Consider the following 12,001-nt stretch of genomic DNA (forward strand, 5'->3'; position numbering starts at 1 on the left):
TGGGTGCAGGGGAAGGGGAGGTGCGTGCCGAGTGGGGGAGGGGACAGGTAACTGCCGACGGGGGTGGGAAGGCCCGCGAGGACCGGTGAAGGGGGAGGAAATGGGGAGGGAGTCCCGGAGGCGGGAAGGGATGGAGTGGCTGGGGGGCGGCCTCTGAAGCCCAGACCTGGCCCTCCCCGGGGACCCTCCTCCCGGGAAGTCGGCGCCGCACTGACTTTTTCGCTCACTCGCTCACGCACGCACTGAACTCGCTCACAAAGTTGCCGGCGGTGGCGGCGCCTCACTCGCCCTTCCCTCCCCTCCACTCCCCTCGCCTCCCCGCCTCCCCGCCCCATTCCTTCCCCTCCTTCTCTCCCTCCCTCGGCAAGTCTCGGGTGAGATCACCGCTGGGCTACTCAGCACAGCGCGCAAATCTCGCGAGAGAAGCGGCCGCTCAGCCCGGCCAGCCCGGGAAGTAGGAGTTGGAGGAAGGTGGGGGACCGCGGAACTCCTAGTTGCTATGACGACGGCAAAGCCCTGGATTCCTGTCTCCTGCAGAGAGCCAAGGCAGCAAACGTGGGTGCAGTTTTCATCCTGCCCCCTCCCTTGCCCGACTCCCTAATGGTGGGGAAAGCGAATGCTAGAAGCGGGAGGAGGATTTTTAAACCTATCTGAGAGGGCATCTGTAGACCAATGTCATGATATCTGGCCAGATTTGGCAAATGAAGCTAATTGTTTTGGGTTTTTTTCGCCAGAGGTTCTGGGGGAGATTTCTGCCATAGAAGCCAGCACGTATCTCTACCCCTAAATTTCTACCATATATTCACTCCTTCAACCTACCCGTCTAATCTCATCCCCCAACCACTTCTCCACAGGCTCCCTCTCTCCTCCCTTCCCCCGTCCCCACCTCCCCATCAGCACCACCAGATTGGCCTCCTTGAGGATCTGCCTTATTCATCTTTGTGTTCTCGGCGCCTCCACAGGCTTGGTACATAGTAGATATTTACTTAATGTCTGCTGGGGGCGGGAAATGAGTGCAGCAGTCTGTAAGTGTCCTCAATACCTTCCTTTCATCCTACCCTGTAGAGTATGTACCTACTTAGGCTTAGAATGTAAGTTTTTGCTCCACAGCCATATTTCATTACTGTCTGTGTGTTTCTGTTCACACAGAATGTGTCTTTTTCCATAGAGTCCTTCCTTTCTACAACTTTGTCTCATAAAAACCCTGGGGTGGGAGGAGTTTAGTTTTATTTTTTTTTTAATCACTAAGCTTTTCAAATGCCTTCAAACCTACTGCAAAATGCTGGTAAGGATCAAGATGAAATCTTTTCGAGCCCTCTTTATTCTTTTAATTGTAGAAACTTTTCTTTGGGGGTTTTAAATAGTCACTGCCTAAATAAAATGGATACTGTGAATAGAAGTGAAGCTTCAACTTTAGATTTCAAAGGGGATGAGTGAAAAATAAATTCCATGGTATGTGAATTATGTCTCAATAAAAAGCTAATAAATCCTATCCCGACTTACATTAATATGAGAAAACTGTGATTTAATTCAATCCCACAAAACTAGAAACCCATGAAAGTACATGAAGACTAGGCTTTAAGTTAAGACTCTTTAGGTCAAGTGCAAGCTTAAATCCTAGGTTGATGAAAGTTTTTACGTTAGAAACCTAAGTGAATACAACGATTGAAAAGCACTGGACAACTTCAGAAGACTAGGTTTGAGTTTTTCTGTGTCACTAATAATGGAGTCTCCTTGAGAAGTCATTTAATCTCTGATTCTTCATCTGTAAAATGAGGGGGTAGCCCAGATGTGAGGTCAGCTTTAAAATTCTGTAGCTCTATGCCTATAAAAATTTCTAATAAATAACATATTTTCCTTTTACATAATAAATAAAATGAGTGTTTCATTTTATAGGTCAGTTTCACAAAGTTTAGCTAAGTGTTGATGAGTTGATTTTAAAGTTTCTCTTGTCTCAACTGTAAAAACAACAAAAATATTGACCATGCTACAGTAATTTCACAGGGAATCCATTGTTCATGATTTGTTTTTACACTAACTCAAAACAGATTCCTTATTTAATAAATATGCTAACTCAAACCAAAGACCTAAACTGAATATATCCACACCCCCACCAAAATAACTGTAAGGAAGGAGGGAGGGAAAGAAGGAAAGAAGAAGGAGAGAAGCAAGGGAGGGTGGGAAGGCAGGCCTTAAATTCACACACTGGTGTTTTTAATATAACATTTTTTACAAAGAGGAGTGCCTGGGTGGTTCAGTCAGCTAAGTGTGTCTGCCTTTGGCTTAGGTCATGATCTTGGGGTCCTGGGATGGAGCTCCGTGTTGGACTGTCTGCTCAGCAGGGAGTCTGATTCTTTCCCTCTCTCTCTCTCAAATAAATAAAATCTTTTTTAAAAAAAATTTTTTACAAAGTAACTCAATAGAGCATCACTATCCATCCCGTTGATGTGTATTTAGGAAACATCTTTCCCAGCATAGTTCACTATTGTAAATCAGCTGTTCATCTGCTCTGGCTCAACTTTTAACATAGTTTTACCCATAAAGGATGGCTGCCAATCTGTATGCACCAGCACCATACAATTTCAAGGCCACCTGTTTTATGACTCCCAGATAGCTATCTGATAACATTTGAAACAACTGACCCAAGTGCTAGCCAAATCTATTAACTGTATTCAATGCTATGAGGCTCAAGTGTGGGTATTGGCCTCAGATTACGAAGGTAACCTCCCTAACCTTCAAATAGAGTAGAATAGGAGAAATTATCTCAGGGACCTGAAACTGCTCTTTCAAGGCCCTGGGCTACTATTTATCTGTCATTGGTGACAGAATTTTCACCTATGTTTCTGAAGGAGATAAAAGGTGAAATCCACCAAAGCTGTAGGTTCTGATTACATGTTTTCTGACTCAGTCACTCCCTCTGTATTCTCCTTGGCCTTCTGGGGCTTCAAGATAGCAGAGAAGAGGCAGCAGAAAAGTAAAAGGGGAATACAGAGTTTGCCAAACACCATTCCTGCCTACTCTCCCTGGGCTCCTCTACCCACCTCTGCCTAACCCCCTCCCACACATAGGGATGTGTAACCTTTCCTAGTGATAAGGAGAACATCTAGTCATTTCCTGTTCCTCCTTCCCTATTCACTTCTTTGTTTGTTAGAACACAGTTGAATTCATTTCCCTCTGGTTATTTATTTCTACACAACAAAACACCCTAACATATCTGATATGGACTGATTTTGACACAGAAGCCTACCAAGGAAGCAAAATTGGTATTTTTTTAATATTATAAACATCAATTCACATTTGCATGTTTTTCAGTTAAAGTCTAGTTTATTCAGCCTATTATCATCAATTCAGAACTTCCTATTATTCACTATACATCTATAGGGAAGTACTAACACATATGCAGAAAAATTACTCTTAACTCTTAAAAAAGACCAAAGTGCTCCCAAATCATCCAAAATTAAGTTATAGTTAATGCTGTCTCAATTTTAGGGTTTTATTGTTTTAGCCCTATGCAACTTGATTTATCTGAATACTAGATTTCTTAGAACAGTTCAGTCTCCCATCTGCATGATAATATTTATCACATGTTTAAACACCAACAACTTTATAATCAATTCACATTGCTTAGCAGAGCTACTACACTTCCTTGTCCACTCCCCTACTCTTCTAAAGGACTATTTCACACCTTCTCCCCCTTCATCAAACCTCTGGCTTATTACTCACAGCTAACGACCTTGCTTCTTTGTTGGTAAAATAGAAGCAATCAAAAGAGAACCTGGCACACACTCGCTTCCTACCACTCTAGATACCAACCCACCTGTACCTGTCTGCACATACTCTTCTGTCCTCCTGCACTTGTGATGAACTCTCAGAGCTCTAAGCTAAGACTAACCTCTCCCACTGTGTACTAGTCCCATCCCCTCTGACCCAGGGACATCAATTCAGTAACTGCCCCTCTCTCCTGCATCAGGAAATTTCCCTCTCTACTGAGTCATTTCTAAGAGTGTATATGTATGCTGTAATATCTGCCATGGTGAAAAATAAGACATTTCCTAGAGTCCATATCTCCCTCTACTTCACTTTACCCCTCAAATCTTCAAAAGATTTTGCCTTGCTTGCTGTCTTCAGTTCCTCTCCTCCATTCTCTTGAATTGCCCCCACCAGTCCAGGGAAACAGATCTTCTCAGGGTCCTTAGTGACTGCCTTGTTGCTAAATCCAGTGGTCAGTTCCCATCCTCACCTCATTCGAGCCCTCAGCAACAGAGAAAGGTTGGTCACTCTCATCCTTGAAATACTTTCTTCATGTGGCTTCTGGGCTAAGTGTCTGTCTTGGTTCTTATTCTAGCTTTGTGGCCTTCTCAGTCTCCCATCTCTCAACTCAGAAGTCCCCAGGTCTCTATGGACATCGTCTCTATGTGGTCTCTTATCATTCTGTGGTCATCTCACCAGTCTGATGACTTTAAATGACGTCTATATTCTGACTACCCTCAAATTTACATCTCCAGTCCAGATGCCTCCCTGAAATCCAGACTCATACATCTGTGAAAATTAATAAAGGGAAACCTCCCTAATGTGGAGTCCAGAGGCTAGAAGAGGGAGTTCTACCGCTCAACCTCAATCATAGGAACAATCGTCAATTAGAGACTCCAATGGAAGTGTCAATTACACACCTCAGCAGAAGAATCCTCAACAGGTAAGGATAATCAGTTACAGGCCCCCAGAGGGAAAAGATGAGCATTGCATCTCCTACACGAAATTGGCTACCCCTGCAACTTGGCCAATGAGAAACCATCATCACCTTGAACTCCTGCTTTTTTCCAATGGGTTTTCCTTCAAAACAAGTCCCCCTAACTTCCTCCTTCTTCTCCATAAAATACCATCCTTCATTTGTTGGACTGGCCTCTGGTTTTGCCACAGCATGCATGTCCTGAATGCACTCCTCCATTATTTCTGAATAAACCCATTTTGCTGGTAAAATAACTGACAGTTTTATCTTTAAGGTTAACACATCCATCTCCTATTCAACATCTCCAGCTGGTTGTATATTAGGTATCTCAGACTTTACAAGTGTAAAGCTGAAAAGCTCCAGATATTCCCCCAAAAAAACAGTTCCCTCCTGCAATTTTCCCCACCTCCATTAAGGGCACCCTTCCAGAGATTCAAAGTTTTTCCTTCAGAGCAAAAGTCGTGGGGTCATCCTTGACTTCTCTATTTCTCTCACATCATATATCCAGACCATTAGTGAATTCTGTTGGCACTTCCTTCAAAATACATGTAGAATCCAATCATTTTCCACCCACTGTAAGTCTCCCTGCTTCAAGCCTTTTCTCACTTGGATTATCACAATATTCCCCCTGTTGGTCTCCCTTTTTTTTTTAAAGATTTTATTTATTTATTTGACAGAGAGACACAGCAAGAGAGGGAACATAAGCAAGGGCAGACAGAGAGGGAGAAGCAGGCCTCCTGCCGAGCAGGGAGCCTGATGCAGGGCTCTATCCCAGGACCCTGGGATCATGACCTGAGCCGAAGGCAGACGCTCAACGACTGAGCCACCCAGGCACCGCAGGTCTCCCTTTCTGATCTCTCTGTTCCTGCCCTTCCCCTCAATAATTTGTTCTACATACAGGACCCAGAGTGTGGAGCATAAGTAAGTTAGATCATGTCACCTCCCTGCTCAAAAGCCTTCAGGGCTTCTCATGTCACTCAGAGGAAAAGCCAAAGTTCCCATTCTGGGCTAGAGAAATGTATTCTCTAACTTCCATCTAGAGCTCTGACTTCAACTCCTTCCTCTCTACCCCCCCCAACCCGCCCCCTCAGCCACAGTGGCTTCTCTCTGTTCCCAAAATACACCAGACACTCTCCTGCCTCCAAGCCCTGTGTTTGCTGTTCCCTCTGCCTGGAAAGCTCTTCCCCCAAATGCCTGTGAGGCTCACTCCCTGTTCAAAGGTCATTGTGTCATTTGCCTGCTTGCTCCTGGTGCTCTCTCTTCTTAATCCCGTGTTGTTCTCCCTATCTCTCTCTCTCTCTCTCTCTCTCTCTCTCCCCCCCCTCGTTCATAAGGTGAGATCTCTGAAAGCAAGAGTTTTATGTCTGCTTTGTTACTTCTGTATCCCTGTATTCCCAGCACCTAGAACAGTGCCTGGCATATATACAATCAGCACTCAATGCATGTCTGCTGAAAAAGCAAGTAATGCTGTTTTAAAGACAAAGTAAAAGGGCTAGCAGAGTACAGGAGGCAGACTAATTCCCCCCTAAGATGTCCATGTCTTAATACTAGGAACCTGTGAATATGTCACCTTCCATGGCAAAAGGGACTTTGCTGATGGGATTAAAATCTGGAGATGATGGGAAACGTGCCTTACATTATCTGAGTGGACCCAGTGTAATCACGAGTTTCTCATAAGAGGAAAGTAGGAGGATCGGAGTTAGAGTCACAGGAGATAAGACCATGGAATGGAAACAGAGTCAGACAGAGATTTGAGGATGCCACACCAGCAGCTGAGACAATGGAGGAAGGGGCCATGAGCCAAGAAATGTAGGCAGCCTCTTGAAGTTGGACAAGGCAAGGGAAAGAGATTCTCCCCTAGAGCCTTCAGAAGGATGTACAGCCCTGCCAACAGCTTGACCTCCAGAACTGCAAGAGAACAAATTTGCATTATTTTGAGCCACTAAATTTGTAACAGCAGTAAGAAGAAACTACTACTCAGAGTGTAAACTCACTGAAGGCAGGACATGTGTCTTGTTCATTCTTAAGTCCCTACTGCCTAGCACAATTCCTAACATAAGGAAGGCACTCAGTAAATGTTTGTGGAAGGAAGGAATGAAGTTTAACAGCAGAGAAGAATCAAAGCTCCCATCCTGATGGAGTGGCGGAATCACTTACCTGGTGTCACCTTGCCTCAGAAAGGGAAGAAAGCATCTTGCTATGAGGAAGTCTCCTTGAACTTTTTGAGCCATAAAGATATAGAAGCAAGGAATAGGGAGGCAACCCAGGGCTTAGTCACCAACGTCAGCTACAGAGAATGAAGACAAGCCACAAGGGGCCATGTGGGATATGTTAAGGAGTTTGGCCTCTCTTCTGTAGGCAATAGGGAACCATTGAAGGATTTTCAGCAAGGCAGAGAGATATATTCAAATCTGCATTTAGGAGGTATAGCACACTTACCGCATGAAACTTAAAAATCCATGGGTCAGAAAAGAGGTCAGAACTAGAGTCATAAATGTGGGAGGCAGTAGCTTATAGTTGCTGACATACTGCATTTAGATAACATTTTAATTAAAAGCACTCTCACAAATTTTCTTTCCTTCTCATAGGTATGTTCTTCTGAGACATATTCCATTGAGCTGTTCATGCCATTCCTGGTTTTCTGACAATTTTCTTGCTAACATGAGTTCAATAAAAAACCCAGAAGGAGTAAAAGTTCTGGCTCACCAACCCTTTTGACCTTTTTCTACATAGGCATCAACACATACTACTCCAGCTACAACTTTTTTTTAAAGAAACCTATCTTCTCTGAACCATTTCAAAATTTTTTATTCATCCCTCCAATAGTACTTCCTTTCAGGAAGCTCTTTGCACTGTTTAAAATAATGTGAACATTTTCTTAGGAGCTGGAAATTTCCTTCCAACTAACCCCTGTCTCTTTATTCCTTTCATCAGACTTCATGGTTGAGAATGTGTCAAGAAGGAAGGTGGGAAAAAAAAGGTCTTTCTCCACTTCCTTGTCTTTTTAAATCCCTAGAAATGAAAAGAGGCTTGCTCATGACTTGGAAGTGGTGGGCTGAGGCCTCCCAGAACCATCTGCCTCCTTTCATTGCCAGCCAGAACCAAGGCGACATTGACAAGAACCCAGGAACTGAGGGAGCGTCTGAGTTGCACCTGCCCCATGGGATCCAGGGAGAGTGCAGTGAGATTCTCCAGAGGTCACCCTTTGCGTACTACCGGGTGCAGGAAGCATATGCAATTAGGGTGTCTGCTTGTAGACATACCAAAGAGCACGAGTGGCATGTTAAAGCCATCATAGCCTTTATTTGAGGGCAAAGAGGAAAGAATGACTATGCTGATAGCTCAAATATGTTTAGGATCTTAAAGCAGCTCATCACTCACCCTGAATTTTACAAATCACTTTTCAGAGATGAAGTTTTTAAATGTCTCTTTCCATTTCATTTGTTCTTTACATTTGAGGGGTAGCGATAAGTTCGCTTACACAGGTATAAGAAATAGCCAAGGCCACTACCTGTCATCTTTTACTTATGCTACAAATACCCAGTGGAGTGGAAGAAAATCTACTAGACCTTGGATTCTGACTTGGATTTCCAGATTCTAACTCAACCAGATCAACTGTAACTTTAATACATTGTTTAATTTTTTATTTCATTTTTCTGGACTTCTATTTCTTTAAGTGCAAGAGGAGAGGACTAAGAGAATGTTAGAATTATGTTAGAATATATTCAAATTTGCATTTAGGAGGTATAGCACACTTACAGCATGAAACTTAAAAATCCATGGATCAGAGAAGAGGTCAGAACTACAGTCATAAATGTGGGAGGCAGTAGCTTATAGTTGCTGATATATTGCATTTAGATAACATTTTAATTAAAAGCACCCTCACAAATTTTCTTTCCTTCTCATAGGTATGAGATATAGTAGGTATAGTCCATCCCTTTGGACTAAACACTTATATGTTGCCACATTCACCTCTTTCAGGTGTCTATATGCTCCTGGTCAAGAATATGAGGTCTGGGCTTTCGTTCCTGAACAAGAAAAAGTTCCTGAACCTCCCTCCTTTCTCACTGGTCTTGCCCTTCCAACTACGGTCTTCACCTGCCCCTGGCCTCTCCTGCCTCCTACCCACACCCCCCGCTCCACAGCCCCATCTCAGATATCAAGGGCCACCACCACTCATGCTGAAAGTTTGGAGAGGGGTGTAGACTCCCAGACAATCGTGCAGACGTGTCCTGTTGCGCTCTCGCAGTTGGTGCTGCTAGAGTGGATGTCATTCTCGCTTGTGGCACAACCAGCCCGTACCAGCGGCTCTGCTTGGCAGCGGGACTCTTGGGACTGCTGCTCCCGCCGCCCAGAACCGCCAGCCTCTATTCCCTGGGCTGCTGGGCAGTTACACCTCCCTCGTGCCGCCCAAAGCACAGTTTCTGCCAAGTAACTGGGGACAACTTGAAGATGCAGGATTGGCCTAGAGAATCCTTTCAAATTCCCCCAGCTGGGACTGTACTACAGGAGCAAAAACGAAAGTGTCATACCGACAGGTGTTCACCGGAAAGCAGTTCTGCATGTTGGAGTCAGACGGACCTGGCCTCACACCCCACCTCCACCTCCATACTTGGTAGCCTAGTGTCTTTAGAAAAAGTTATTTACCTCTCTAAGCCTTGGTTTTCTTGCCTTTAAAGTGGTAATAATAATGATTGGTTTTTTTTAAAGATTTATTTATTATTTATTTATTTATTAGAGAGAGAGAGAGAGAGTGTGCATGATCGGGGGAGGGGCAAAGGGAGAGGGAGAGAGAGAGAGTGAGAGAGAAGAAGACTCCTCACTGAGCTGGGAGCCCAACTCAGGGCTTGATCCCACAACCCTGAGATTATGACCCGAGCTGAAACCAAGAGTCAGCCACTTAATTGACTGAACCATCCAGGTGCCCCATGACTGTTTTTTAAACACATGGTTGTTTAGAGGATTAAATAACATGAATTTTTTTAAAAAGTATTTTACTTTTAAGTTATCTCTACACCCAACATGGGACTCGAACTCACAGCCCTGAGATTGCTGTGAGTTGCATGCCCTACTGACCAGACAGGCATCCTGAGATAACACACAGTTGGTTAGACTCTGTAGGTTGGCTACCTAAAAGCCTGGCAAAACCCCCTTTTCCCTCCTTGCCCTCCATGTCTTTCCAGATTTCTTGAAGCCTTTAGAACAAGCTCACATAAAACAGGGACTCTTCTGAAAACTCTGAGTTCCAAAACATAGGCAGAAATACCAATGCAGAAATGTAGAGATACAGTACCCACCAGGCTCTTTCCATCACTCACCTGCTCCTCTCCCCGCATTCTCTCTGCACAATGCTTTCCTTACTTGTTTTGGTCCACATAAGGAAAATACCTCCCAGATCCCCCAGATTCATTCCAAACTCAAATATGTCCCAAGTTTGCAAAATACCTGGAGAGAGAAGGACCTGCCTGACCCAGCTCTGGATCAGGTGCCCGCCTCTGATCAGCTGTGGCCAGGAGTGTGGGGACATGTTGCATAAAATGGCATGGAGGAACCATGACAAGACTGCGGTGGTGTCAGTTCCCAGGAAGAGGGACAGCAGACCACAGTTAACATGCAGGGTGGAGGAGTTTCGTGAGAGGTATACGACCAGGTTTCATCCCTTAAGGAAATTATCATATATGGGGAGCCGGGAAGAAGATAGAAATATTAAGTCTTTGATTAAGTTTAAATTGATTTTGACACTAAAGGGGATAATGAACGAAAAAAACCCAAAACAATCAACAGTGGTGGAAGAAATCTTGTGTTTTGACGTCCAATCAATAAGGCCCTACAGCTCTCTCTGGAAGACATGGGCTCCTCAGGACTTTCTACCCTTACAAAACTCTAGGTTTCACCCTTCCTTCTGTCTTGGAAGACAAGATATAAAAACACTTATTCAAAATAAAGGATGGGTAGGGGACAGGTTTTGTCAAACAGGGCAAGTATTTAAAGTGGGATCTTTCTGCCCTGGGCAGGAATTAATGGAATTAAGCCATGAAGGGGGATTTACTATACTGTACACAGTGAAAGAGGCTACAAAATAGGATAAGACAGGATTAAGTAGCATAATTAGAGCTTATGGAAAAGAGATCAAGAAGTTAGTGATGGTTCCAGGAAGCCAGTGGATCTTGGCTTATGTGTAAATGAGAGAAGGTGGGGCACTCTTGGAGGGAGGAGCAGCGAACGAAAGAACCGAGGTCAGAGTGAACGTGGCACATTTGTGGACAATCACATGCAAGGGCACATAGAACAGCAGCCACTAAACTGTGGGATGCCCAGTGAAAGCACCCAGTGTGCCTGTTAAATGCAGATTCCTGGGCCTCCCATGCACAGATTTGGGTGTAGTTGTTCTGAAGAGGGTCCTGCTGCACTGAGTCAGTGCCCCTGCAGCCACTTGCTGGGGCTACTTTAATCCCCATTCCCCAGAGGGGCCACTTGGTCACCAGCTGCTCTGGCCTTCAGCTCCCAGCATATGAACTGTGACACCCAGCCCAAGATGCAACAGAAACAGTCCAGATGTCTAATGCTTCTTAGACAATGTTGCTGTTTATACGTCTCACTGGTTCCTTCACCTGTCTTTTATTATCTAACCAAATTAATTTTTATATAAACTTAGTAATCAGCATTTGTATAATAGTAAAGAGTGATTTGTTTATCTTAACTAAAAAAGAGGTATGTTTGAAGAGTTTCTATTCCAAACTTCTCAAGAGTTGATACTATTAATTAATCATACATTATTTCTTTTTCGTTCTAAGCCACTTTTTATCACCTCTCCTGCAATTCAACCCACATAATTTCCGTTAAGGTATCATTTTACAACAAGAAAACAGAGTTAAGGATAAGTCATATAATTTTCAAGGTGTTGAGACTAAAACAGTTTTCTTTTTTTTTTTTTAAAGACTTATTTATTTGAGAGAGCGAGAATGGGAGAGAGAGTACATGAGAGGGGAGAGGGTCAGAGGAAGAAGCAGGCTCCTCGCCGAGCAGGGAGCCCGATGCGGGACTCGATCCCGGGACTCCAGGATCATGACCTGAGCCGAAGGCAGTCGCTTAACCAACTGAGCCACCCAGGCGCCCTAAAACAGTTTTCTTAATGCTCTCCCCAAGGGTTTTCTTATTAAGCCATTATCTTGTCATTATTTTATTCTTGAGTTGTTCCCTTCGATTATTTTCAGAAAAATTTAAAAAGCTAGTAAGATGTTTTCCAGTCCCTCGACCCAGAAATTCCAAGTACAC

General features: G+C 43.9%; 1 protein-coding gene across 21 annotated transcripts in view; it reads right to left on the reverse strand.

The window, feature by feature from the left end:
* Positions 1 to 12,001, reverse strand: part of SIPA1L1 (signal induced proliferation associated 1 like 1) — a 466,784-nt gene that overhangs the window by 364,746 nt on the left and 90,037 nt on the right. For 2 of the 21 annotated variants that reach the window (XM_028087353.2, XM_028087168.2), the window contains exon 1: positions 216 to 290. The exons of the other annotated variants lie outside the window; for them this stretch is intronic. The gene's annotated coding sequence lies outside the window, so the exon portion shown is untranslated. Of the gene's footprint in view, positions 1 to 215; positions 291 to 12,001 lie in introns of those variants that run through there. 21 annotated transcript variants of the gene reach the window in all.

The sequence above is a fragment of the Eumetopias jubatus genome, unplaced genomic scaffold (assembly GCF_037043125.1).
Source record: "Eumetopias jubatus isolate StellerSeaLion01/CBP00866 unplaced genomic scaffold, mEumJub1_p1.0 scaffold_7, whole genome shotgun sequence".
Lineage (NCBI taxonomy): Eukaryota > Metazoa > Chordata > Mammalia > Carnivora > Otariidae > Eumetopias > Eumetopias jubatus.